Raw genomic sequence first — 4,885 nt, 5'->3', positions numbered from 1 at the left:
AAATGTTGCATCTATGTATTTGGTGTTTGGCATTTCAGTAGTGAAGATCTCCTTAGTTATGGTTGTGGTGCTTCCTGGACTTATTTTTGCCACACGTTTGGAGTGACACAGGCGCCAGTTTGCCATGCACTCTTTTTGTGTGTGGAGATACCTCTGGTGTTGGTGATTTGGGTTAACTCTTACCTCTAGGTTAGTTTCTAGCTTGCCGATTTTGCTCAAGTGTTTCTTCTTCATTCTGGACGAAACTCAAGTCCTTGAACAATGAAGCCGTGTTTCCAACCGAGATGCCTAAACTCTATCAATCGTGCTTCAACATCTCCTGTATCATTGAAAATGTTTCCCATTTTTAATTCCATCCATCCGTCACCTCTTTTAAATGGTAGCCTCCCTCTAGGTCCTAGTCCTAAAAAAGGGACAACTTTAACTCGTTGCTCTGCTTCATGGTCACTCTCTGAATCCACAAATCTAATAACTGCCTTAACATTTCTAAGGACAAAAAATCCATCTTCCCATTTGAACACTAGATAAGCGAAATATAAAATTGGTTCTTTTCGACAACATTTGAGTTCTAATTTTTCCTCGGATATCAAGCCAACTGATCCAATTAATTTTAGCCACTACAGAGAATCTATAAAAAATTTGCACTTACTCAGTAATTATATTTAGTAAAGTAATTTCCTTCAATATTAAACTGCAAATATATAAAACATGGAGTTTGGGTGAGACAACCATTCCCAATACTCTGGTGTACCACCCCATATAATACCAAATTCTCGTGTTGCGACCATAAAACATTTCTTCCCTATCTTCTTATCCAGATAAAAATACAAAGACAAAACATTATGATTTAAAAACAAACTAGAAGGACTGAAAAAGGCACTAGACTACTCTTACTGTGTCTAATTAGGATCACAACGGCACTGACTTGACATGACTAGCTACCTAAAAGTCGTCCCGGATCCAAACTACCTAACAACCCTTATGAATGGAACATGCCATTCATTGGCCTGTTCTTCTCAGGTCAGGTTAGGTCGGCCATGGGCAGACCTACCCACTAGACACGACTTCCTCTGTACCTCCTTTACCTACTACACAATCATAGACATAGGACCCTTTTTCATTGAAATTAAGTCGAATATTATTGTATTCACGAAAATAACACATTCACAACTAAAATAAAAACTTTAGAAAGATCTAAACAACATTTGATCACTCAGTCATTAGTGGATAAGATCGATTGTGGTCCTTCTGATATCTATTGGATGGAGTTAGAATTTTCACTAATGGAATTCAAAATATAAAGAAAGTAAACAGACGAAGAAGCCAAGGAAATTCGAAACATAGTATACATATACATAATTTCTTTTACTTATCTGCACAATGTAATTGTCCAGAAATAAGGAATAAATTGACACCATTCGGATAAAAGTGACTTGGTCGGGTGATAAGAGTGTTTGAGCTCGTGAAGTTATTATCTCACCATTAAATCATATTTTATAAAAAAACAAACTTCTCATGAAAAACAAGACAAACACAAAAAGGAGGGGGCGAGGGGGAGGGGAATGAAGAAACCATACCAATTTTCCTCTGTCAAGAAGAATCGGAGAGTTACGGAGGTTGAAGTAAAGTTGTTTCTTGGAAGGAAAAACCATTAGAGAGCCTGATCTAGAAAACAATTTGTTGATAATCATATGGCAAAAATAATATCTCCCAGACGACGTCGGATTCTACTGCAGACATGAATGTTTGTGAGACAGCTGAAGACCTAGCTACATCTTTCGGTGATGTTAACGAGATAATTTTCATTATGCAACCTCCAATAGTGTCTCACAAACTTTCATGTCTGCAGCAGAATCCGACATCGTCTCAAAGACATTATTTTTGACATCTGATTATCAACAAATTGTTTCTAGATTAGGCTCTCTAATAGTTTTTCCTTCCAAGAAACAACTTTACTTCAACCTCCGTAACTCTCCAATTCTTTTTGATAGAGGCAAATTGGTATGATTTCTTCATTTCCCCCCTCCTTTTTGTGTTTGTCTTGTTTTTCATGAGAAGTTTTTTTTTTTTTTTATAAAATATGATTTAATCGTGAGATCACAACTTCACGAGCTCAAACACTCTATCACCCGACCAAGCCACTTTTATCCGAATGGTGTCAATTTATACCTTATTGCTGGACAATTACATTGTGTAGATAAGTGAAAGAAATTATGTATATATATATATATATATATATATACTATGTTTCGAATTTCCTTGACTTTTTCGAGTGTTTACTTTCTTTATATTTTGAATTCTCTTAGTGAAAATTCTAACTCCATCCAATAGATATCAGAAGGACCACAATCTTATTCAGTGATGACTGAGTTATCAAATGTGTGTCTGATCTTTCGAAAGTTTTTATTTTAGTTGTGAATGTGTTATTTTCATGAATAGAAGAATAATCGACTTAATGGCAATGGAAAAGGGTTCTATTTCTATGATTGTGTAGTAGGTAAAGGTGGTATAGTGGAAGTCGTGTCTAGTGGGTAGGGTCTGCCCATGACTGACCCAACCCGACCTGAGAAGAATAGGCCAATGGACGGCACGTTCCATTCATAAGGGTTGTTAGGTGGTCTGGATCTAGGCCGACTTTCAGGTAGCTAGTCCTCTCAAGTGAGCGCGGTTGGTCTGTTGTGATCCCAATCGGATACAGGAAGAGTGGTCTAGTGCCTTTTTCATCCTTTTTGGTTTGTTGTTAAATCCTAATGTTTTGTTTTTGTGATTTGATCTGTCAAATAGAGTTTTCACTGGATAAAAAGACGGGGAATAAATGTTTTATGATCGCAGCATGAGAACTTAGTATTATATGGGGTGGTACACCAGAGTATTGAGAATGTCTGTCTCGTCTGGACTCCATGTTTTAGATTTTTGCGGTTCCTTTCCATGTACTTTAAATTGTAAAGAAAATACTTTATTAAATATAACTACTGAGGAAGTGTAAATTTTTTGTAGATCGTCTTAAGTGGCTAAACTTAATTGGTTCTGTTAGCTTGATATCCTAGGCAAAATTGAAACTTGAATATTGTTGAAAAGAATCATTTATTTTGCTTGTCTAGGTTTCAAATTAGAAGATGGATTTTATGTCCTTAGAAATGTTAAGGCAATTTTTAGATTTGTTGATTCTGAGAGCGACCATGAAGTAGAGGCACGAGCTAAAGTTGTCCATTTTTTAGGATGAGGACCTAGAGCGAGGTTACCCTTGAAAAAAGGGGATGGATAGATGAAATAAATAAGACAGAAATGTTGAAGCGCGATTGATGGAGATTAGGCATTGCAGTTGAAAACACGATCTCATTGTTCAAGGATTTAAGTTTCGTCCAGAATAAAGAAGAGAAGGATCCTCCTCTTACTTTTCCTGTTGTTTTGGCCACATTTGGATTGACTCAAATACTTCTTATCTATATTGTCCTTCCCGAAGAGCATATGGAGAGAGAATTGTATTTGGTTTGATAATGCGTAGTTGATAAACAAGAATCAATTTTTTAACAAGGTATTGAATGTATTATCAAATATTCCAAAGATTTGTTAGATGATCAACCATTTTTGTGCCAGCTCCTAATGCCATTGTAATTGTTCATTATAATGCTATAAATTTATATATCTAGTCAAATTTGTGAAATCACATGCATATGTTTTTGGAACATCATATTTGGAGGTTTTTGTTGCGGTAGAATCACTTGGCATGGGGTCTGCTACAATGTTGCAGTCTCTTACCTAAAACGTTAGCATCTCTCAGATTTCTCCATTTATATTTCCCTGCGGGGAAAAAAATGTTAAATGTTCATTATGAATATCTACAACATTTGGTAAGCCGCAAGCTATGATATTAGAAGACACTGAATCCAAACGACTAGCATTGAGAAAGAAGACTCCAATAGTGAACAATATTCCATCACCTCAGGTAACTAAATACAGGAAATGTTATTGATCAACTAGCAGTGCTAATCCTTCATTTTCAAAAGATATGTTACTTTCACGATACTTGCAAGCAATGAAAGCTCAAAGTGCTACTGAAGTTATTAGTACTTCTTAAGGGCGTAAGTGGAGCTTTCAGGCTTGGTGTTTTGGCAGATTTGTTGGGAGTAAGTAGTGGTGCTGGGAAAAAGCATTGATGTATGTATTGGCTGGAAGAAAGACCGGGGGATATATCGAGGGTGACATCAAGCTTTCGGGCTCTCCTAAGAAACAAGACACATTTAGCACGTATATCTGGATACTGTGAGCAGAATGGCATCCATTCACCTTACATTCACCTTAGTATACTCATCCTGGCTGCGTTTAGCTCATGATGTTGACAAAAAGACAGGAAAGGTTGAATTCATGTATTTCCTATTTATTTATCCTCGTACAGATGTTTGTTGAGGAAGTCATGCATCTTGTGGAGCTTGGACCATTAAGATTAGCCTTAGTTTTCCAGGGGTCAACGACCTCTCAACTGAACAACTCAAAAGGTTGACCATTGCAGTGGAGCTAGTGCCTAACCCCTCTATCAATTTCATGAATGAACAAAGCTCAGGGCTAGATGCAAGAACCACTGTTTGTACCGTCCGTCTGCCTAGTATCGACATTTTTGTTGGAAAAAAGAAAGATAATCAAAAGGAAAACTGAACAGAAAGAGAGCAAAAGAGATAAAAAGTTACTGCAAACTTCTTTGAATTTGATTAATTAATAAAAGCAAAAAGACCTGCCTATAAATAGGCTTACCAAAAAACTGAAAATACTAAAATCTAGGTCCACTAACCCACTAATTACTATTTAGCTACTAATCTGCCACAATGTTTAAACTTTTTAACATAAAGGAAACTAACTAACAAACTCATGAAGACTTGATCAAGTTTCT

General features: G+C 36.4%; 2 pseudogenes; one reads left to right on the top strand and one right to left on the bottom strand.

Moving 5' to 3' along the window:
* Nucleotides 1-230: 230 nt before the first annotated feature.
* Nucleotides 231-1,809, bottom strand: LOC125855761 (F-box protein At2g02240-like; annotated as a pseudogene).
* Nucleotides 1,810-1,815: 6 nt separating this feature from the next.
* LOC125855759 (F-box protein PP2-B10-like) lies at nt 1,816-3,371 on the top strand (annotated as a pseudogene).
* The last annotated feature ends 1,514 nt before the right edge of the window (nt 3,372-4,885 follow it).

The sequence above is a fragment of the Solanum stenotomum genome, chromosome 2, assembly GCF_019186545.1.
Source record: "Solanum stenotomum isolate F172 chromosome 2, ASM1918654v1, whole genome shotgun sequence".
Lineage (NCBI taxonomy): Eukaryota > Viridiplantae > Streptophyta > Magnoliopsida > Solanales > Solanaceae > Solanum > Solanum stenotomum.
Note: the sequence above shows the minus strand (reverse complement) of the source record. Positions and strands in the feature narration are given on the sequence as shown.